A 25,460-nucleotide genomic window follows, 5' to 3' on the forward strand; every position below is an offset into this window, starting at 1 on the left:
GGGTGCGATATTTCCATTATCGCGGATCCATACCGGGTCCCTCGGGGCGGCGCTAACTGGGTAACAAGGGTCGGATGGCAGCGATCGCCGTGATGGGTAGATACCCGATCCAGGAGGTGGTGTTGTCCGACCAAGAAGGGTTCGTGATTGTTGTGATCGAAGGCGTCTGCATCTGAAGCTGCTACGCTCCACCTAGGTGGTCGCCGGAGCAGTTTGACCGGATGTTGGACGTGCTCACCGACGAACTCACGGGCCACAAGCCCGTTGTCATTGGAGGAGACTTCAATGCTTGGGCTGTCGAATGGGGTAGCATGTGCACTACCCCGAGGGGACAAAGCTTGCTGCAAGCTCTGTCCAAGCTGGATGTAAGTCTGGCTAACGTGGGATCCGTCAGTACCTTTTGCAGGGGGGTACAACAATCGATCATCGACATTACCTTCTGCAGCCCAACGTTGCTTGCCAACATGGGCTGGAGGGTGTCAGATGAGTACACGCATAGCGACCACCAAGCTATACGGTACACGATTGAACGACTGACGCAACGGCCACGCGGGTTGAAGTCGACAGGGAGGAGGTGGAAAGTAAAGTCCTTCGACAAAGACCTATTCGTTGAAGCACTCAGTGCAGAGAGCCCCCGCTCGAACTTGAGTGCTCGTGAGCTGACCAACGTCCTAGTACGGGCATGTGACACCACTATGTCCAGGACAGGGCAGCCAATGAACGGTCGTCGCTCGGTATACTGGTGGAGTGATACCATTGCCCAGCTCCGTTCCAGGTGCCACAGAACGAGAAGGCTAGCGCAGAGGGCCCGGACCGATGCAGATGCTGAAGCTCGGGGAGTCGAACTTAGGGCAGCCAAGTCGGCGCTTAAGAAGGAGGTTAGGCGTAGCAAGAAATCCTGTTTCCAGGAGCTATGCCGCGATGCGGACGCAAACCCCTGGGGCGGTGCATACCAGGTGGTGATTAAAAAGATGAAGGGTACATCTGCGCCGCAGGAAACCTGCCCCCAAAAGCTGAAAGTCATCGTGGAAGGGCTCTTTCCGCAACACGATCCACGTTTGGTGGCCTCCGACCCCGTACGGTCAATCGAATGATGTCTTCACTCCGGTCACGAATGAGGAACTCATCGTAATTGCCAGGGGTTTGAAAACGAAGAAAGCGCCCGGTCCTGACGGGATTCCGAACGAGGCACTCAAAGCGGCTATCCAAGCATATCCCGATATTTTTAGAGAGACGCTTCAGAGTTGCCTAGAGGTATGCGAATTTCCAGACAAATGGAAAGTCCAAAGATTGGTACTGCTGCCAAAGCCGGGGAAACCGCTTGGTGATCCCTCGTCGTACAGGCCAATTTGCCTATTGGACACGCTAGGCAAATTGCTAGAGCGGGTAATCCTAAACAGGCTAACGCCTGTGACGAAAAGTAATATCGGACTGGCAAACACGCAGTTTGGCTTCCGTAAAGGGAAGTCCACTGTAGATGCCATAAAGTCCGTGGTGAAGAGGGCCGAGAAGCCTATGAAACGGAAAAGGCGAGGCGACAGGTATTGTGCCATAGTCACAATCGATGTCAAAAACGCCTTTAACAGCGCTAACTGGGGTGCAATTGCGTTAGCGCTGCATATGATGAGGGTACCGGATCATCTATGCAGGTTGCTTAAAAGTTACTTCGAGAACCGGACGCTAGTGTACGACACGGCGGATGGGGCGAAGAGGTACAAAGTGACAGCGGGTGTTCCACAGGGTTCGATTCTCGGCCCCACGCTTTGGAATGCCATGTACGATGGGGTGCTGAGGCTCGAACTACCCACTGGGGTCGATATCACTGGCTTCGCCGATGATATCGTCCTTACAGTGGTAGGCGAGTTTCTGGAGGAGGTGGAAATGCTGGCATCAGACGCCATAAGCATAATAGAGGGATGGATGGCGGGCGTCAATCTACGATTGGCCCACCATAAGACGGAAGCGGCGATTTTAGATCCACACGTGTCGTTTTAGGTTAACTATTTTTTAGGATCTTTAGAAGTAGATACAGTACAGTGAATCGATTGGGGAATGGGTCGATTAACTTTTCCGAAAAATTAACTTTTCCGAGTAGTCCTAAAAATCAGTGAAAATGATAAATACCAAGATCTTTATGAAATAATACTTAGTTCCTTTAAGTAAGTTTAAAATAGTCGGTTACACTAGCTTACTTTTGTTTTTTCGTAGTCTGCGACTACGTTCTGATAATGTTCGCGCTTATTTTTAGTTCCTTGCTATTCCTTCTTTTGCATTTAAAATTCAATCTGAGCTGGCGCTTTTCCAGTATGTTATCAATAATCCTGAAGTAACTATGTGCCCGTATTGAGCTATTGTTGCAACTGTCCGGTACAAGAATTTAATTTAATTGCAGTTATGATGCGACTCTGTATGAAACTGTGAAACAAACCGAAATAAACCGAAAAATGCGAAATAAAGATAGAATGAAAACACACGTGTGTGGACGAACGTTTGGACAACCAATAAATTCGAACTCTTAGAAAAGTTAAGGCAAAAATTAACTTTTTAGAGCGTTGCATGGGAGCTGATATTCGTTTAACTTTTCTGAACAATTAACTTTTCAGAGAGTTAACTTTTCCGAGAGTCTACTGTATTAAGTTTCATATCAACATAGATTTTACAATTTTAACTATTTTAAGTAACTACTTACGGTAGATTTTAGTGTAGATTAAGAAATTAACAAGTTTTAACTAATTATAAGTAGGTATAATCAACCAATTGGAAATAAATCTATAAATTTGCCAAATAACGCTCGTCGTTAGATTTTCTTCTCAACGATGACTTTCACAAAATGACTTCAAGATGGTCGCTTACTCAGCCTATGCACTATGGGCCAGAAATTTAAATTTCGGAACAAAAATATTTGCGGTTAAACAGCATGTCTCAGCTCAATGTGGTCTTCGGCAACTTTTTGAATAAAAAATTGATGCATATTTTGAAAGGGTCGTCCAATATTTAAGCGTTACTTAAACAACAATTTAAGAAATAACTTTTTGAGTAAATTTTTTTTTCACCTTTTTGGTTTCAGAATATTAAAGATAAACCAATTTCAAGTATTTTTTCTGAAGATTTCAAACTTCTACCTTTTGCCCATTTTCAGCAATAGACCTTTGTTTATAAACGACCCCTCAAATCACATTTCTTCTTGTAACATGTTTATTTCAACAGACAGCTCAATGTGATGTTCTAGAAAATATTTTGCACATAAAAGAGCAATATTTTTGCCGAAGACTATTTTGCTTTATATGCATTAATTATTAAGATATAACTGATTTTAGGTTAAAAACCGTCTGATGAAAAATCCGAATATCTTAGCCACCTGCAAGTATCTGCAATTAATTTGCATACCAATTTGTAGGGAATTATTAAAGCTATCTGCCCAAATGTGTATTTCAGAGAATACCTGGGAATACCTGGGAATAGTGCGGATTTTTTTTCATGCATTTTATAACTTAATAAATATGCGTCCTAGCGTCAAACAATCTTCACAGAAAATATGTATTTCAACATACTAAGTAACTTTGTAGAACATTCGTAAGCAATAAAATAATCGTGTGCAAAGTTATTGAGTGTAATTGATTTTCAAATGCTCTTTTAACACATCATTATATTTCGTAACCGGAAAGAGATAGATAGTTACTTTATTCAGCAAAGTTGCTTATTTTAGTATTTTCTGCAACTTTTGGACAAAAAAACTTTTTTTTTAAATTATTTAAGAAAACAAAAGTTTGTATCACCCTAATAGTGGTCACCCTAATAGTGCAGGAAGATGCGCTTTATTTTATTATTTTACTTCTCCGAAGACACCACCTTTGAAAAAATACACATTTTTCATCAAACGGTTTTTAGCGTAAAAACAGTTATATTAATTAATGCAGAAAAAACGAAACAGTCTCCAGCAAAAATATTCCTCTTTAATGTGCAAAATGTTGTCTAGAACATCACATTGAGTTGTCTGTTGAAATAAACATGTTACAAGAAGAAATGCGATTGGAGGGGTCGTTTAAAAACAAAGGTCTATTGCTGAAAATGGGTAAAAGGTAGAAGTTTGATATCTTCAGAAAAAATACTTGAAATTGGTTTAACTTTAATATTCTGAAACCAAAAAGGTGAAAAAAAATTTACTCAAAAAGTTATTACATAAATTGTTGTTAAAGTAACACGTAAATATTGGACGACTCCTTCAAAAGATGCATCATTTTTTCATTCAAAAAGTTACCGAAGACTACATTGAGCTGAGACACGCCGTTTAACCGCAAATATTTTTGTCCAGAAATTTCAATGTCTGGCCCATAGTGCTATGTCATCCGCTGTCAGTCGTTAGACCGTCCGATGTCGGTTGACAACCGTCACCGTAATATCCCGCCGGTGTAGTGCGCCCAGCGCCAACATCCTCCCCCCCGTAACACTTGCCACAGGTCCAAGTTTTACCACCAACATCTATTAGAGCTAACTTGGATACAGGCCTTCGGAGAAGCCCCCTCGCAGTTCTAAAGACGGCTTGCCGGATTCGGCCATCACTTCCAGCTACCACCTCCATCACTCGCCCTCTAGTCCAGTTGTTTCGCTTGTCGTCCTCCACGATGAGCACTAGGTCACCGGTGGCTATCATCCGCTCTTCCCCGAACCATTTCGTTCTCTTCGTCAGAGTGGGCAGCATTTCCCGGATCCATCGTCTCCAGAAACAATCCAGTTGATGTTGCAACATTCCCCACGAACTCTTTACCGCTTCTGTGCTAGTTCTTGGCTCCACCGCAGACTGCCGAATTCCGCTCGAACTTCCCAACAGGAAGTGGTTCGGAGATAAAGCCTCGCTTTCTTCCGAGTCCAAAGGCAGATATGTTAGGGGGCGTTGATTGACAATGGCCTCCGCTTCAATGACCAAGGTATTGAGTGACTCGTCGTCCAGCTTCCGGTCACTGTTGTAGGCGCTCAACATCGCCTGTTTTACGGAGCGCACCATACGCTCCCATGCGCCGCCCATGTGTGGAGCCGATGGAGGAATGAATAACCACTTAGTGTTCGTACTGGTCACAGTCGCAGCAAGTCCCTGCAGAATCTGCCTCGCCAACACTCTTTCCGTGCCGTGGAAGTTGGTCGCATTATCGGAATGGATCTCGGCCGGGGCTCCTCGGCGACATACGAAACGACGGATACTCTTTATGCAGGCTTCGGTTGATAAGCTGCATACCACTTCGCAGTGTACCGCTCGAATGGTAAGGCAGGTGAAGAGTGCCACCCATCTTTTAGCACTACTGCGTCTTACTTTCACCACCAATGGTCCGAAGAAATCCAGGCCGACATACGTGAAGGGCCTAGTAAACGAAGCTAAGCGAGCTGGAGGAAGGGAAGTCATGCGTGGCATACGAGGCGCCGCTTGGCGCAGCTTGCATACGGTGCATCCACTAGCAACCTTTCGGACGACTGCTCGTAGGTTAGGCACGTGGTACCGTTGACGGGTCTCGTTTACCACAGTCTCTGAATTAGCATGTTGGAACCGCCGGTGGTACGCGTCCACTACGAGAGTTGTTATACGGTGCCACTTGGGCAGAATCACGGGAAACTTCGTTTCCGTACACACATTTGTCGCTGCTCCTATCCGTCCATCCACTCGCAGAATACCCGTCTCGTCGATAAATGGCGTCAGCTGATGCAAAGCGCTCCGTTTGTTCAAGCCTGTTTGATCGGTTCTTGGTTGGTCACGGTTGTCTGAAAGCACCGCAATTTCTTCCGGGAATCTCTGTCGTTGCGCCATCGAAATCAACGTTACTTCAGCTTGCCTCGGCTCGTCTTGGTCAAGGTAACCTCCAATTTTCGCCTCGCCGTAGATTGTCCGTCTCAGATTCCCTACGTAGCGATGTACGAATGCCATTGCTCTGAGTAAGCGTTCCCACTTGAAAAAAAGCTCAAAATCGATCAATGCCGTAGACACGGATACTTCCACGTGAACATTGCACGTACGTAATTCTTCTTCGACGATTGGTTGTGACTTTTTCTGTTTCGGCCACTCTTCGACAGGTTGGTATAAAAACGATGGTCCCTGGTACCAGCAACTTTTGACGTCCACGGATGGACCGTTCCCCCATTTCGTAGCAAGATCCGCCGGGTTTTGCTTCGACGGTACCCACTGCCATTCGTTCACATCTGTCTGCTCCAGTATTTCACCAATCCTACAGGCTACATACTGCTTATACTTGCGGGGGTCTGCTCTTATCCACGCCAGAACTGTGGTAGAGTCCGACCAGAGAAATCGCTCTGTTACTCTTACGGTATGGGATTCCAGAACGAAGAGTATTAGTCGCGTTCCAAGGACAGCCGCTTGCAGCTCCAACCGAGGAACTGACAAGTGTTTTAGTGGTGCCACCTTGGTCTTGGCCGTTACCAAAACACATCGTGTTATTCCATCAGCGTCAACAATTCGGAAATAAGCCACTGCTGCATACGCAACTTCGCTTGCGTCGACAAATACGTGCAACTGCAGCTGACGGTAACTCTGCAGGGTAGCATTCGGAAAATAGCATCGGGGTATTTTTACGGCCGATATCTGCTGCAGCAAGCCGATCCAGCTCTGCCACCGTTCCCAGTGGTCTTCACCAATATGCTCATCCCACTGTGTTCCAGCGCGCCAAATATCCTGCAGTAAGATTTTGCCGTGCACCATGAGAACGCTCAGCAAGCCAAGCGGGTCGAAAAAACTCATAAGACATCGTAGAACTTGCCTCTTTGTAGGACGCGAGTCACTCTGCAAGATTTGCTGCACATCGTCTTTCAGCTGTACGGAAAAGCTCAGGGCGTCTTCGTCCGTCAGCCACAACATCCCAAGCACCCGCCCGTATTCCGTCGTTTTATCTTGGAACACGTGCCTGTTGCTGGTATCGATAGCTTCTCCCATGTGTTGTTTCACGGCGACACTGTTTGACTGCCAGTTTCGCAGCAGGAAACCTGCTTTACTGTGGATCGCCTTGACTTGCTCCGAAACCTGTATTGCTTCAGTTTCTGCACCAAAGCTGTCGAGGTAATCGTCGACGTAGTGGTTGTCTATGATCCCTTCGACAGCTCTTGGAAACTCTCCGACAAAGTCTCCGGCGTTCTTATTTTTTACATACTGCGCCGATGCTGGCGAACAGGTGGCCCCGAAGGTAGCCACGTCCATAACATAGACTTCCGGTGAAGCGGTTGAGTCTTTCCGGAACAAGAAACGTAACGAATGCCGATCTTCTCTTCGGATTTCCATTTGATGGAACATCTCTTTTATATCGGCGGTGACCGCCACAGCAAACTGCCGGAACCGTGCCAAAACAGCCGGCAACGACGTCAGATGATCCGGGCCTTTCAGAAGAAGTGCATTGAGAGAGATCCCGTCGACCGCAGCTGCAGCATCCCATATTAGACGGACCTTCTCCGGCTTCTTAGGATTTATGACCGCTCCCAGCGGTAAGTACCAGACACGTTTCGGATTTGCCACTTTCAGTTCATCCTCACTGGCTCGATGCGCGTAGCCTTTCAACTCGTATTCATCGATCTGACGGAATATTTTCTTTTAACGATGGATTTCGTTCCATCCGACGCTCCAAACATACTAGCCTTCGGAACGCCATACCATAACTATCCGGAAATTCGATATCGTCGTACCTCCAGAGTAACGCTGTTTCAAACCGCTCTCCAACTCGTACGGTGGTTTCATCTAGCAGGCGTTCAGCTCGCCTGTCTTCCGCGGATGATACTTTAATCCCAGGTTCGGTGCCGACGTCATCAAGCAGCTCATGCAATTCGCGATCCGGTTCGCAAGCGCAGGCATGGAAATTGAGAGTGGGGGATGAGTGAAACCCACTTCCTCCGAATACGCACCAGCCCAGCCTTGCCTTCATGGCAACTGGCTCGTTGATATTCCCTTCCTTAACCTTCAGTGGTAGGGTAAGTCGTAAATTGTTCACCCCGATCAACAGCTGAGGAATAGCTTTTTCATAGCCGGAAAGTGGAAGCCCTCGAAGATGAATTGATTCATGAATTCGTTGATTGGCAGCGTCTGCCCGGGCAAGGCGAGCTTTTTCACGGTTCGTACATTTTTCAGTGGGTGATGCTTTCCACCATACGCACTAGATACCTCCAACTGTAGCTGCTTCGATTCGGCTTCGATCCTGGAGACGTCTTCCGTTCAAGTAAGACACAATGGAGCCGATATGCCGCTCGCACTGATGTTACGCGCTAATTCCTCTTCGACGAGTGTAAGGGATGAGCCATCGTCCAGGAAAGCGAAGGTTCTAACCCAGGGTGTCGATTACCTGGAAAATCAGGGAAAACCTGGAAATGTCAGGGAAATTCGTTTCAACCTGGATAAGTCAGGGAATGTCAGGGAATTTCATTTGAAGTCAGGGATTTTTAACAGGTGAAGAAAATATACCGAAAAAGCTATGGCTTGGCAAGGATAGCATTTATTTCAAGTAGCTGGCACATTGTTATTCATTGCCATCACAAATGCACAAATGAAATGAAAGATGGCACGTTATTTTGAGTTTGACTCACGTGCAACCAATCTGTTGCGTACAAATTTCACAGAGTTTCGAAATCGAGTTTCGAATTTCATGAATGTGCGACTGACCCGCTCTTTACCAGACCACGCTTCTCATCAACGGTTGGACCGATTTGATCGATTTTCGTAAGGGCTCACCGCTCACCACCTAATTGATCATTATCAATATTTCAATATTTATTGGATTCTTCGATATTGATCGGATATTTAGCACAAAAGTTTTTGGGACAACTTTTGTGCTTAATTAGTTTATTTTGCATGGAAAGTGACATAAAAGTCCATGCTAGGCTAGTGGATGTTGACATATTTTTAATCTGTGCATCACTATTGTTGAGACAATACTTTTTCTGTTTTCTCTACGGCCAATGTAGCAAGATTCTTACAACACTATTCTACGCTTCGAGAACAACTATTCATTGGGTCATGGGAGCTGACATTTAGAAAAGTCTAACTTTTAATACAAAGAAATTTTGCATCTAGATAATTCCAGACTTCCGGACCGAAATCAGACTGTAACCGAAACGAGAACGAATCAAACTGAACCAAAATCAGCCTTTGAAAATAAGCTACGGCATTTAACCCATTTGTGCCGGAACCCGGACTTTAATTTTTATTCTGATGTCGATCACTAGTGAAAACCTACGATTAATTCGTTTTCGGAGGATAGACCATTTCAGCATCAAAATCTTGATTTAGTCCAACAAATCAGTCATATGTTTGATACTCGACTGGAAGCACCCAGGGGAGCACAGAGTCCATAGAATCATAAACCCGACGTTATTAAAAGTAGATCGAATAAAAATATAAGATCTGGATTCAAATAATAGAACGAAGCTGCGTTGCTCACTTCATCGTCGCAAAAAAGATGCATTTGAATTGATAAAGACAAATGAATTCATTAAGAAATAGTAATTAAAGAGTTAACAACCAATTTAGTCTAATAAACACTTTGAAAAGAGAAATTAGCGAGATATTTTGCAACTGGATTTTTTCGAAATACACCTGGAAAAACCTGGAAAAGTCAGGGAATTTTATTTTCACCGGATAATCGACACCCTGTAACCGTTCTTTTCGGTCCGTAAAGCATTATCGGGATGATGCGGAACGATAACGATTGGCCGGCATCCGATGTGCATGATTACCAGCGGTTTCGATGCTGGTCACTGCCTTCGGTCTTCCAGATCCACCGGACGGTTGATTATTACGGTTAGAATGGAGTAGCGGATGATGGCGGAAAGTGCATCCGTTAATTCCGCACTGGACTGAATTTCGACAACTTCTTCTGCCATGCGCATTTAAGCAGCTACGACAGAGTTCATTGGTTTGCGCTGCCTTCCACCGATAATCGATGGAAAGCGATTTGAACATGTCGCAATCCCGCACTCGATGTCCTCGACGCTTGCAAATACCACAAGGCTTATGGTCGTCCTTCGACAGTTCTGGCTGGTTGATATGAGCATTGATCAAACCCCTATTCTTTATTTTCAACTGTTCCTTACTAGCTGCCTTTCCGAATCCTCCAGTGTACTGGGTCACTTTACTGGCCGATATCACCACGCCGTTCATAAAATCCCCGAAGGTCTTGAGGTTCACCTCCGGATACCGCTGCATGAAATTCGCCCACTCCATCTTCACATGTGCAGGCAACTTGTCCACCAGCTCCATCAGTAAACACGGGTTCGTCAGGTGAGACTGCTGACCTGCTGCCTCCAGGTGGTCGCACAAACTTTGAACCGCCATCCCAAATTCGATAAGTGTTTCGAGCCGCTCCGCCTTAGGTGCAGGAGTCGATCGAACTTTATCCAACAGTACGTTGATCAGCAGTTCCGGGCGTCCGTAAAGCAGCTGAATGGTGTTGATCACTTGCGACACCGATGCTGGCAGTAGGAGACGGCTTCTTACAGCTTCGTAAGCGGCACCTTTCAGGCATCGTTGCAATCTGGTTAAATTTTCAACACTGGAATATCCACACGCGGCGGTTGTATTTACGAACGCACTAATGAAAAGAGGCCAGTCAGCGAGGTTACCGGCGAAAGGGGGAAGATCGCGGGGCATTATTGGTCGTGCGGCTAACTGCGAGGGGGAAGGACCTGCTTCTGGCATTCTTGCTGCCATAAACGTAGGATTAACATTTGACGATGGATCGTTAGCATTGGGACATGGATTGACATGAACCGATTGACTTTCTTTTCTCCCTATAGGGGTAGAAGTTGGGCAAGTGGAGGTATGTTGATTTTGAGAAGTAGGCATAGTCTTGGTAGGTTCAACTGGATTTGTATTTTTGAGTACCGGACTAATTGCTCCCAATTTATCAAGTATCTCTTGATAATGATTGCTCGGCTGAGCAGAAGTTTTCGTTTTTGTAATGGAATTTATTGGTGGCTTACCTGGTGGCAGTACGGGGGGTAAAGAGGGGATAGTGTTACCAATGGAGGTCGGCGCGCGACCGTTAGACTGCACATTTGGCACCGTTTTGGGAATTGCGCCTGTGTGCAGCTGCTGATTCCCGAGGTGTGGTGGCAGGATCGCTACGGTTTCTTCTTGCTGCCTTTGCGGTCCCTTCGCTGGGTTGGGCGCTGCCTGACGCTCCGTAGCTGGCTCTTGAGGTATTCCCCCTACGGCTCCATCTTTAGATGACTGCTGCTTCACCCATTCGTTGACACGTTGTTGCTTAGATCGTCGACTCACTTGGCTACGGTTGCTCGCTCTATCTCGTTCTTCTTCACGCTCCTCAAGCAGGGAATATTTTTCCTGGATGAGTTTTCTCTCCATCTCGATGGCCTTTTTCGGCTTCCGATGCGCGCTGTTGGATTGCGCGCTCGTCTTCAAGCCTCTGCAGCTTCAAGGCGATTTGAGCTGACCGGCTGGTCGACTTGGAGTGGACACTCGTAGACAAGCAATTGCGACATGACCAGGATCTTTCCGCTACCGATGCAGTCACTCCTGCACAGCACATATGCCACCAGCTATCACACTGGTCGCATTGCACGAAGTTGTCGTAAGCTGCGGGGCGCGAGCAGTTGACGCAGCCTCCCGTTGGCTCCTGATCAGGCGTTCGTGTCGATTCATCATTTGCGCCGATTCCTTCCGCACTCATAGCCAGCGAAAGTTTTAAAGTTGTGTTCGGACGAGGTGGATCTTTTCGGGACACCGGGTTCTGAGCAGCACGAAAAATCACGATTGCAATTCTGTGCAGCTTTAAACTGCAATATTTCGTTTAATTAGCTCATTTTAGTTTGACTTTACAATAGTTATTTTAACTTACACTTTCGGTGTTGGGTGATAATTTTAGATCCACACGTGTCGTTTTAGGTTTACTATTTTTTAGGATCTTTAGAAGTAGATATTAAGTTTCATATCAATATAGATTTTACAATTTTAACTATTTTAAGTAACTACTTACGGTAGATTTTAGTGTAGATTAAGAAATTAACAAGTTTTAACAAATTATAAGTAGGTATAATCAACCAATTGGAAATAAATCTATAAATTTGCCAAATAACGCTCGTCGTTAGGTTTTCTTCTCAACGCAACGATGACTTTCACAAAATGACTTCAAGATGGTCGCTTACTCAGCCTATGTCATCCGCTGTCAGTCGTTAGACCGTCCGATGTCGGTGGACAACCGTCACCGTAATATCCCGCCGGTGCAGTGCGCCCAGCGCCAACAGCCAGCGTTGCCATGTCGGTGCTACGATACGGTGCACCGGCGTGGGCCCTGGCTTTGGAGAGTAAGCGCAATCAGGCATGTCTGAACAAGGTGTTCAGGCTGTTAGTATTGCTGCAGCGTCAGTGCCCAGTACGGGTAACATTGACCACCGGTGGCCGCGACGGTTACCATTGACCGAAGCTACGCGACAGCGAAAGTTTTACCTTTCGGTACGGCCGTAAGGTTTAGTTCTATGCCAGGCTCAGGGGCACGCGCAAATGTTTGCACATGGAAAATAACAAACATTGTACGTCGAACGTGCGATGGGAGTTAGCTTAGTACATGTGTGAGAAGTTTCGCGCGCCAACTGGGACTCTCATAGAACTTAAGTTCCGCTCTACTCTCTCTTTGTTTTTCTCAGCAGCTGCTCTAGTACTTCTTGCTACGAGCAATTAAAAGCTGTTATAAATACGGGCGGCAACGCCACGAGCAAGGGTGTAATGATAATTTAAAACCTCAAGCAGAGGTTTGTAGAGGTACAACTGTATGTAGAGGTAGTGTGTTTTGGAAGCTACACAATTACTCAGCTTACAACAGTTTCAACGTTGTTTTCAGATTAGTTAGTGACTTACTGTGTAATTTATTTATCGAGATACATTATTTTTAAATTTCAAATAAATGTCAGATTCAACTACATAACCATTCTTAATAGTACTTAGACTGAGTGGGATTCAGCTACATATGGTGACAGCAGAAAAAGAAGAAAAAAAACAACACTTCAGGGACGCCAAAGATTTCTGACTGGTAGTAGGCAAAGTTAAAGAGTAGGACAATAGTGAAGTGAAGTGCGTAGGCATCGATACTACGACGGTTCAGAAGAACACCGTTCAGCTTGTACTCGTTCTACCGGAAAATATAATGGGTGGAGGAGCAGTAAGGAAGCAACCAGCCAATACGCTGAGGAACAGCATTATAGGGTGAGTAAGCTCTTCAGATCGCTTTATATCACTTAGCGTTTTTTTTTGTTAAACTAAATTAAGTAACAATCACGTAACGTTAGTCCACCTAACGGTGAAAGAAACCTGTAGTATACGGAATTAGTTGCTATTTGAGTGAAAAAGTTTACAAAATTTGAACAAAATAGGAACACTTTCAAGTTTTAATAGATTCCTTTTTAATGAAATTGCTGAGTAAGGATATGTAAGTTATTAATCTGAGCAAGTGCAAATTCTGGCAAGTGCAAGTGCAAATTATTCGATGCGTTAACAATTTAAATTGTTGGGAAAATGTATGCAGCAAAGTATCAGCAAATGAAAAATTACTGGCTTTAGAAAAATTTCTTGTAATAATATGTTCTATAACTTTGCAGAACACATCAATGTGTTATATTGACGGTGAAGAAAATTAATTCTATATTCAACTTAAGGGGGATTAATTAAAATTTAAATTCCACCAGAGGTTAGAGGATTCAAGTTCAAGAAACTCTTCCAAAGGTTCGATAAACCTAAAACCAAGTTTTCTCAGTCAAAACTCAAGTACACACGTTTTCTTTGGTGGGGCTATTGGGCGCGCGAGTAACGGTGATACAAAAGTGGCGGGAGTGTTCGAGAATTAACATCTTTTGGCACGGTACAACCAAAGCTTATGAAATTTCGCATATATATTCGTAGTGTCAAAACCTCTCGTTTGATATTACTATAATTGAAATTAGGGAAATTACCTTGGTTAAAATCATTACAAATTATTGTTAATTTTGATGTGGAGTATACGGTTGCTCATAAATTCTAAATTAAAACGTCCAATCAAAAAAATCATTCAATAGTGATCTATTATGAGATATTATCTTTCAAGTGAGACTAATATCGCATTATTCGGTTCAGCCATCTCTGGGAAACAGGCGGTAGAAGCCACGAGTTTTACCTTGAATTAACAGAACTAATGAATTTTGAACATAAAGAAGTAACTGAGGGTGATCTTGAACAACTAGAGCACATCCAAGAGTTCATCTTCAAGGAATACGAGAACTTATATAAAAATAAACTAAGACCTAGATCACGCCAAGGGATTTTTCATAAAAACGAAACGCTAAGTGCGGCGCTTGAAGAGTTTGAAGCAATTGTCTCAAAATATGAGCAATTAAATAAAACTAGCATCTGGAACGAATTGACTGATCGACTAGAAGCAGTCAAATCGAAGTACAAGCTCTGCAAAGCAATTTTAGAGAGCACGAAGGAAATTGATCCTTCAAGCAAAAGCAGCTATTCCAAGTCAAAAAGAGCAAATATACACCTAAGGAATAGACGAGTATCTGCTGGTGACGGTTCCGACGCAGAAGAAAAAGAAGTCTTAGAAACAACGCTATCAGAGCCGGAATTATACTTCGGCCCGATACGTAACGGAAAGATTCTATCGTCAACCCTCAGCAATCACGACGAAAGTGAGTTTGAGGAAGAAGTATCCGAGTTGAGGGAATTCAGTAGGAAATTTAGCGCAAGTTTCAAACAAAAAATCTACAAAATGCCGGAATTTCCGACCGAGAAAGCGCTACAATGCATCCCAGAATTTAGGGGAGCAAGCGCAGAATTGGACGCATTTTTATGTGCGGCAGACCTGTTCGCGAAGCAAATTAAGGCCGGCGAATCAGACGAGCCGCTTGTTCATGTAATCTTAATAAAACTCAAAGGGCCGGCAGCCAGTTATTTTAAGAGAATAAAGGCGGAAACGTGGGTAGAAGTACGGCAAAATTTGCAGAAAGAATTTGGAACTCGCATAAAGCTAGAAGAAGTGTTCCAAAGAATTGAAACGCTGGAGCAAGAACCAAACGAAACCTTCCAAAGCTATAAGGACCGAGCGCTGGCTTTGAAAGATCACATTGATACGTATGCGGGGGGGGAAACATACGCCTTAAGAAGTTTAAAAATACACTTCTTGGGGGGGTTAAAGAGCAGGAATTTAAAAAACCTTGCGAAAACCCAGAAGAATTGTTCGTTTGAAGAACTTCTAGACTATTTGCAAGACGAGTGCATCGACGTCGAGCAGATAGAAGATATAGAAAGGCGCCTACGGAATGCTCGAATATCGGCAATTCCGAAGGCGCAACAAAATAAATTCCAAAACCCACAGGGGGAGAATGGAGTAGAAGAATTACTAGCAAACGCTCAGCAAGATTTTAGGCGAAGCCGGAATAGGAACGGTAATCCTAATAGGTACGCTGGCACACAGCAAGGCTTTAGAAGAGATGAAAGCTTCAATAATTTTGAAAGCAACCGCAACCATAACGCGGGGATGCAAGATCAACCCTTCCAAAATTTCGGGAGGAACAGGAATATTAATACGGCATGGAACAACCAGAATTTCAATCCCTATGCAAACGCATACCAAAACCACTTTCAGGAAAACAATAATTTCCAAAGTATGCCATATGACTATCACAATTACAACCCGTACACAAACACGCACCACAATCAAGTCCAGGGAAATATTAATTTCCACAATAACCACAGTAACTATAGAAATATTTGCAATCCTGGGATGCAACAAGCACAAACCAACATGTACGCAAACACAAACCCGAACATGGAAGGACATATGAATATTAATCGAAATACTAGTAATAATCATTACCAAAACTGGGGAAACAACGGGAATTGGGTACCCAACCAAAATTTGGGATACACACAAGAACAAAACGGGCGAATAAATGCACAACCAAATGTAAATTATTTCAATGCATACCAACCAAACAACAATAGAAGTTATAACCAAGGAAAAAACTAATTAACGGAGGGTTCGTTTACGGCGTCCGAATACCTCGACCACTAGACAATCAGTCAGAAAGACGCTTTAATTTTAACATAAATGCAGCAGAAGTTGCGATGGCAGAAACTGGCACTAGCAACAATAGACTAGGAAACTATATCGAGCAATTTCGAGAATATATCCCGGAACATGAGAAGATGTACATTGAATTCACGAGCAATAGCCAATTCGTGTTAAACATTGCCACGGTGAATAGACCATTTATAAACATAATGTATATGCTAGATACGGGAGCATATAATAACATAATAAGGTGGGATACATGCATAAGAATAGGGGTAACAAACATAAATTATAATAGAAGAGTAACAATAACGGGGTTTAATATGGCTCAAACAGAAACAATCGGGGAAGTAGTCGTAAATTTATTGATAGGTACCACTTGTTACATGGCCAAATTTCACGTGGTACATAATCTATGTGTTCCTGGAATCATAGGGGCGGAATTTTTGAAACAACATACCCTTTTCATTAGCGAAAATTTTTCATATATAGCCTTACGAAAACCAAACGGAAATAGGAGGCATATTACGGGAAATAGCTGTAAGGAAAACCCACTGGGGGATAGAACAGGGTCACTCAATGCCTTGAGGGAAAGAGTTAGCAATAACAACCAGGATACAGTAACACAAACCGCTGCGCCTCAGGTAAGGAAACAGGTATTGTACGCCGAAAAAGCGTGTCAAACCGACGCAGTAGAGCATGAAGTAGGATTTAAGGCCGCAGCATGTGAGAAGGAATGCCAAACGGACGCACTAAAGAATGGTGTCATTCGCGAGGAGCAACCAACATACGATATTAATAGATATTTAGCGAGAAACTGTGGAGCGTGTGCGACAACTGGTGACACACACAATATGCTCCCACAAAGTGGCACCAATATAACGGATGTTAGGAAATCAAGACAAGGATCTAGAGAAATCTCAGAGGACGAATCATCAGATGTCGGAATTTCAGGCGGTTGGAATATAGGATATAACATTGAAAGTATGAATATAGAGGAAGAGATGTATCCCGAAGACTTGGATGCTCACCAAGATAATAGTTTAGTAGAAAATAGGAATTACGGAAAATTATGCGGAAACAATCGCATACAAAGATTGTTTGAAATCCTTAATCTAACGCATTTAGAAGAAGGAAACTTTAATGTAATGGAAACAATAATGAGAAGATACAAGGATGTTTTCTTTATGAAAGGAGATCAATTGACAACCACAGACGCAGCAATACATGAAATTGAAACGACAACTAACATACCCATTAACAAAAGACAGTATAGATTCCCAGAAGCCACGAAAGAACATATAAACGAGGAAATTGGAGAAATGCTGAGGCAAGGGATCATCAAACCCAGCAAAAGCCCTTGGAATGCCCCAGTCCTATGTATACCAAAAAAGGATGTAGACGAAAACGGTAAACAAAAACATCGGATCGTGGTAGATTTTAGGGCCCTTAACTTAATAACTAAGCCTTTCGTTTTTCCAATCCCGCTTATCGACGAAATTCTAGATAACCTAGGAGATAGCGTGTACTTCTCAACATTAGATCTGAAATCAGGGTTTTTCCAAGTCCCAATTCACCCAAAAGATGGGGCCAAAACTGCGTTCTCGACACCTAAAGGGCATTTTGAGTTTACAAGAATGCCTATGGGGTTAAGGAACAGTCCGTCGACGTTCCAGAAACTTATGAACACAGTGTTATATGAACTAGGGGATATCAAAGCCACTGTATATCTGGATGATATCATCATTTTCGGAAAAACTATTAAAGAACATAATGAAAATTTATGCAAAGTGTTAGAGGCCATGCGGCGCCACAATCTAAAATTGGAGCCCGCAAAGTGCCAGATTTTGAAAACAGAAATAAAATATTTAGGACACATTATCGACAACAAAGGTGTTCGACCTACAGACGATAATATAAAATTGATCAGGAAAATGGGGGTACCAAAGACAGTTAGGGAAGTTCGGTCATTCTTAGGAACCGTAAATTTTTATGGAAAATTTATCCCAAAAATAGCCGAAACTAGAAAACCATTAAACGAGTTGTTAAAGAAAAATACTAAATTCGTATGGACCACAGACTGTGAAATTGCATTCGAAAAATTGAAAAACTTTTTAACGTCAGAATCATTATTAGTAAGACCAGATTACAAGGACACCTTTGTCATGACAACAGACGCAAGCGAGCATGCCATCGGGGCTGTACTTTCGAATGAGAAATCGACGGATAAACCAATAGCCTACGCTAGCAGAGGGTTAATAGGAGCAGAACGGAGATATCACATAATCGAGAAGGAGTTGTTAGCAATAGTCTGGGCAGTAAATCGTTTTAGACACTACATCTACGGGTAAAGGTTTATCGTATACACGGACCACCGGCCGCTGGTATCCCTTTGGCATCTAAAAGAGACTTCACCAACACTTACTCGACTGCGGTTGAAATTACAAGGCCTAGAGTGCGATATCCGATACAAACAAGGCCGGGACAACATCGTAGCAGACTTTCTGTCGCGGCTACCGCAGGATACTGGGTCAACAAATGTGGCTATCGTTACACGGCAGCAAAAACGGCGAGAACAACAGGAGGATGATCAAAACCACCAAAATCAAGCATGCGAGAACACAGGTGGAGCGAGTACACATGGTAAAAAGCAGGCATCTAGTTGGGATCCACGCATGGATGAACTCGAGAATATCGATTTTAGCACAGACGAAAAGCACGTAAACAACAAGGGGTTAGAATTTAAAGACTTCAAGGAAGCCTTGAGCAGCGGGCACATAGAGCAGAAACTAGTAACATTCTCAAAAGAGAAAATCAAGGAAGACGATACGGAAGCCAATCTGCTTATCTTGAATAGTCGGTCAGCTTATAAAGAAATAAGCGAATTTGCAGACCTACCACATGGTCTAAAGGATTATACGAAAGGGAAGGTATTTTCCATCCCAGAACGAAAATTATGGGGTTGCATTCTGAACGGCGCGAGTCGGTCATTAACTAGTCCACAGGTCTTATTAGAAAGCATAGGGGAAGCATTTCGTAACAGCCCGGAATACGTAAGGAAAGCAAGAACCATACAAATAATTAGCTTTAGGGACTTACAGACTCCTTCAAACATAGATATTTTGAGATTCGTTGCAGGAAAGTTGGATAAATTGTTTACTCTATATGCACCGGAACATAAGCGAATGTGGCTACCACCAGAAAAAAGAGAAACAGTATTGTCGGAGTTCCATGACTCTCCGTTAGGCGGACATGTCGGAATCAAACGCATGTTGAAACGGCTCAACCCTATGTTTAACTGGGAAAATATGCGAAGAGACGTTGAGAACTATGTCAAACAATGCGAGTCTTGTCAGAAGAATAAGATATGGCCAGCAAATAGAGCGCCAATGAAAATTACGACAACGTCATATGAACCCTCTGAGAAAATATTTATGGATACAGTAGTACTTCCGGAGTCAAATAACGGGAACAAGTATGGTCTAGTAATACAAGATGATCTCACAAGATATTTGACAGTCGCAGCAATGGAAAATCAAGAAAGTTACACAGTAGCGAAATGCTTCGTAGAAAATTTCATTTGCAAATTTGGAACACCCTTAGACTTGGTCACAGATCAAGGAGCAAATTTTGTTAGCAACCTAATGAAAAATGTTTGTAAAATTTTGAAAATTAAGAAAATTACAACGTCAGCATATCATCCGCAAGCAAACCTTGTAGAAAGATCAAATAGAGAATTAAAAACATATTTGCGGCAATTTGTAGGAAACGACCCAAAATCATGGGACAGTTTACTTCCATATTTCACATTCGAATATAATACAACGAACAATGCATCTACCGGGTTTTCACCTTTCGAGTTACTTTATGGGAAAAGAGCTAGAATCCCAAATTCCGTATACAGAATAAGGGACATGGAATACAACTACGGCGATTACGTCAATGAAATGAAAGTAACGTTCAAAAGATTATATGACACGGCGCGGGAAAACCTGCTAATTTCAAAGAAAAAGCGAAAGGAAATTTACGACAAAAAAGCTAACGAGTGGCAACCAATGTGGGGAGATCTAGTACTAGTAAAAGCTGTCCCAATCGGTACAGGACAAAAACTACAAAGCAACTGGAGAGGTCCATATGAAGTCGTAGAGCTACCAAGCGATATGACCACTATTATAAAAAACGGGAATAAGTTGGAAAAAATTCATAACAACCGGTTACGACAGTATCATGAATAAAAAAAAAAAAAAACGCTAGAAAAATAAACAATATAGGCCATAACCACAAACCAAAAAAAAAAATAAAAAAATAATTCAAATGGAATAAACGCAGTATTTCGTTTATTGCAGTATAATAATCATGGTGCAAGCCGGTGGAACAGGCGCCACGGAGGTTATTCTGGAACACCTAGGGGACACTTTAGTAACCCAGGGTAACTATGAATTTAATGTAATATTAAACACGACGCAAATCAATAATGACTTGAACAAGTTGCGTATAGTAATGGAAAATTGGTACGAGATGTGTAGTAAATTGGAACTAGATTTAAGACAGTTACACTGTATACCAATTTACGAGAAGCAAGAAGAAATGCTAAGAAAATTTACAGAAACCCAGAACTACATAAAATTATTTTTCGGAGGAAGCAGGTGCAAAAGGTCATGGACATTTTGGAACGACATGGACGACAATGATAGAGTAAGAGTCGACAAAAACCTGGACAAACTCAGACATAACGAAGAACAAATTAAAGACACCACAGACCACCAAACAGCAGCGTTAGAAGAGATGTACAAAATAGTAAATAAATCCGTCATAACAATTGACGAGGAAGCTATGCAAATAAACAAAAAAATATCCATTCTTCAAGAAAAAGTAGGAATGGACGCAAAATTTGTAGAAAGTATTAAACAGAAAATGTATGTAGAAACAAGTTTAATGGGATTAATATTTTGGATAGAGCGTCTAATAACGAAAATTAAAGACCAACAAAACCAGATCTTAGACTTAGTACTAGGAAAAGATAAAACACAGGTCATATTCTCAATTTTGGGACCAAATTTTATTGAAACATATCTCGACGAACAAAATTTAGACTTACCAGGTGACTTAAATATTCCGAAACGCACAAATGGCGGTATAGACGCTGCCATAATACAGCTCATGGATTTCGATTTCTCTTTAAACCAGAAGTTTGAAATTAAAATAGTATTCAAGGTGCCATTAGTTAAAAGAGAACCACTTACAACCAGACGGGTGATAATAGAGCCACATGTGAACGGGTCAATTGTCACAATGGTAGAAGTAAATAAAGATACAATCCTGAACATAAAGGATTCAAATTGGGGTTACATACTAAGCTACGATGAATGGAACAGATGTACAAAACTGGGAGATATAAAAGTATGCAATTCAACAGCTAAAGAAGAAAATCTCAGGGAAAGCGATGAATGCTTGGTACACATAATCTTCAGGAACAATACAAGTAACTGCAAGAAAAAAAGCTTCAAGACTAAGCATGATCTATGGTTCTCGACAGGGGATCGAAATATTTGGAAATATGTAAGCCCACAGACAATCGTTGTAAATATCTCACAAGGAAATAGTTCAACAAATATTAAAGTAACCGGAAACGGGGAATTTCAGTTAAAACCAAATATGAGTATCCAGACGGAAAACGTAAAATTAAGCTATTTCAATGAATTTGAAAACCCAAAACTATATTCGAAATACGAAGCAAACTTGGGGAATATAACAGTAGAAGAATGGAAAGAAGAATTACTCCCCATTGTTAACGTATCGGAAAAAGTGTACTCTTATGTAGATAAACAGAAATTATTTGAAATAGGAGTGGACATAAACCATCTTAAAGCTAGAAAAACATTATTAGAAAATTTAATTTACGCACCGTATAAATACCCATGGTGGTTTTCATCAGGGACAGTAATATTAGGGGTCATTTTACTGGGGGTTTTAGCTTGCCAATTAAGAGGAAAAATAACTTGTTGTGAAAAAAATTACAGCAAAGACAATGAAATAGCGAGTAGGAAAAACAGGTCGGACATAAAAATCGAAATAGTGAGACAAGGCAACACGGAAAAGGAGCCATTTGAAAAGAATATAAATAGGGAAAGGGAAGACTATACAGAATCGGAAGGTATATATTTAGAACCGATAGCACATATCATAAACGAACGTCAAAATAGAAGTTTAAGGCGACAAGGGAACCTTAGGGGCACCCCGGACCAAAGAGAAACAGAATTCGGTGAAAATAGAATAAACAATATTAAGAAGATCGACATAAAGAAAGAAAAGAACTCTACAGACGGGAGAGAAAGGAACTTCAAGTACGGACCAACCGTATATTAAATAGGAACAAAATCAAGAAGCAGGGTGAACAAGAGCGAGGAGAAGTCGAAACCGGATAGACAGGAACGAACATATAATAATGGCTTAACCTTTACGAGAAGGGGGATTTCAAAACTTTCTATTCTTTTATTAACAGTTTATATTTTCCAGGAAATCCTCAGAGTAGGGAAGCGGACGCGCGAACCTCTGATCGGAAGGGGGAGAGAGAGATGCAACTATGCAAACGGAGAAGAGTAAGTAAGTCTTTCCGGCTAAGGCTAGGAAAGGAAGGTAGAGTATATTTTGGCATAAGGAGAAAAATAAATTAGTTAGAGTTAAATAGAACGGAAACTAATTTGTTTTAAGGTTATAAAGTTTTAAAGTTTTAAAATAAGATAGTTTGTTTTTCTCCGAAGCCTTACAGTTTGCACTTTTTTTTTATTACTCTTTTATTTTTTGCAATTTTTTTTGTTGTGTAGTAGATTCGAAAAAAAAAATGTTTTTTTAGAAAGTTACAATAATATTTTAAAGGTTAAAGTTAAAACATACTTTGAAAATTGAAGATTAAAGAAAGGAGAGTAACAAGTATGGCTCCATAGAAGAATTAAAAGAAAGGAGAGGAACAAGTATGACTCCGTAGAAGAATTAAAAGAAAGGAGAGTAACAAGTATGACTCCGTAGAAGAATTAAAAGAGGGAGAGGAACTCCCGATAGAAAATTGAAAGTGATATTACGGTTAGTGACATAAGAAAAACGTTCAATAGAAACGGTAGATAAAATGTAATTTAATGTAATTCGGTGAACAAATTGAAAGTAATAAAGAACAGAAGTAAATTATATCAAAGGCGTGAAGAGTACGATAAAACCATAAGTCGCCATAAAATATTAATGAAAAAGAAATTAAATTAAGTGCGTAATTCCGTTATTAACGTTTAAATGTAAACCAATCGCAGAGAAAAGGACAATAAAATTCGGTGCGATCGAAGCATCACAGCAAAGTCAGAAACTTTTAATTTTCTTTTGTGATTGGTATAGATTTTTGTTTTCGCGAGTGTAGATATAAGAAATGAAGATCAGTGAGACCAGCAGCCGGAAGACGACCCGAGACGAGGGAAGACAGCCTGCAGTACGAGTAACGGTGAGCTCAAGCTTGGAGAGTTCTCACAGGCGCGAGAGGAGAAAGGACTGTGGGGAACAACGAGTGTAGACGGCCCAGGAATACGTAACAGTACACCAGAACCAGGCGAATTCCGATACAAGAGGTTTCCGGATTCAGTGTGAGGGCAACGCACTACACCAAATAATTAATAGGGGCGATGCAGATATCGCAAAGACCACAGCCCGGCAAATAGTACAAGAAGTAAAACGCAATTAAAACGCAATTCAGGTGGGATTAGAATCTATTTCCCAAATCGGGTGAACATACACTATACACCCTACACATATACACTATAACTATACAGTGTGCATCAGAAAACGTAAAGGTGGTCAAGCATAGAACTTGGCATTATTAATACACCGCGAACCACAATTTCGTCCAGCTAATAGACGAATGCTATCACAGTTCAGTATCAATAATACGAAGTATTAGTACGATATACGAAGTACGGAGAGTGGAAGCCATTACTCCGCCAACCTCTTGGATAAATAACCGAATAGAATTAGGCAACGTGAGAAGCGAAGGCGAGGAACAGAAGAAACGGAACCACAGCAACAACTTACGATCTCCAGCGGGCGACTCTGCACTCAATGTTTCCCCGTTCTTCCCCACTCAAGCCATACAGCACCATTTTCCGACCCGAATTAAGAATAAATTGAAGACGCCAGCAGCGCCGCGGGGACGAGCTCCAGAATAGTGTTTAAGACAAATTGTATTACATATTATATTACACATTATATTACATAGTTGAACAACATACAACATAACAAATTATCTGGCAGTAGTCCACAATAGGGAAGTTTTTACCCCCGAAGAAGAAAGAGAGAGAGAGAGTTAAAATTTTCCAGCTAACGTACCCTCGCAAAATCTGTTGACAAATTCTGCGACCTCATTCGGAAGGGGGATCTGCAGCGTCAGTGCCCAGTACGGGTAACATTGACCACCGGTGGCCGCGACGGTTACCATTGACCGAAGCTACGCGACAGCGAAAGTTTTACCTTTCGGTACGGCCGTAAGGTTTAGTTCTATGCCAGGCTCAGGGGCACGCGCAAATGTTTGCACATGGAAAATAACAAACATTGTACGTCGAACGTGCGATGGGAGTTAGCTTAGTACATGTGTGAGAAGTTTCGCGCGCCAACTGGGACTCTCATAGAACTTAAGTTCCGCTCTACTCTCTCTTTGTTTTTCTCAGCAGCTGCTCTAGTACTTCTTGCTACGAGCAATTAAAAGCTGTTATAAATACGGGCGGCAACGCCACGAGCAAGGGTGTAATGATAATTTAAAACCTCAAGCAGAGGTTTGTAGAGGTACAACTGTATGTAGAGGTAGTGTGTTTTGGAAGCTACACAATTACTCAGCTTACAACAGTTTCAACGTTGTTTTCAGATTAGTTAGTGACTTACTGTGTAATTTATTTATCGAGATACATTATTTTTAAATTTCAAATAAATGTCAGATTCAACTACATAACCATTCTTAATAGTACTTAGACTGAGTGGGATTCAGCTACATTGCGCGTTGCGTGCGGCTACCGTACCATATCGTTGGATGCGATTAGAATTATTGCAGCCATGATTCCAATATGCATACTCCTAGGTGAGGATATCGAGTGCCATAGGCAGAGGATCGTCAGGGGCGCTAGGGATAGAGTTAGGCTGGACTCTATTAGGCGTTGGCAGGCGGAATGGGATCGCACCGACCATGGCAGGTGGACCCATAGGCTGATCCAGAACATATCGTCCTGGATCGGCAGAGGACATGGTGAGGTAAACTTTTTCCTTACCCAGTTTCTGTCGGGACATGGATGCTTTAAGAAGTATCTACATACGCGCGGGCGGGTAGATTCACCCTTTTGCCCCGTTTGCACGGTCGCCGAGGAAACGGCGGAGCATGTGATTTTTCACAGCCCGCGG

The 25,460-nt window shown here is 42.4% G+C and overlaps 1 protein-coding gene across 3 annotated transcripts in view; it reads right to left on the bottom strand.

Moving 5' to 3' along the window:
- The window catches only part of LOC128738976 (GPI inositol-deacylase), a 666,126-nt gene that overhangs the window by 506,722 nt on the left and 133,944 nt on the right, over positions 1-25,460 (bottom strand). The window lies entirely within an intron of this gene.

This window comes from Sabethes cyaneus, chromosome 1, assembly GCF_943734655.1.
Source record: "Sabethes cyaneus chromosome 1, idSabCyanKW18_F2, whole genome shotgun sequence".
In the NCBI taxonomy this organism is placed as follows: domain Eukaryota; kingdom Metazoa; phylum Arthropoda; class Insecta; order Diptera; family Culicidae; genus Sabethes; species Sabethes cyaneus.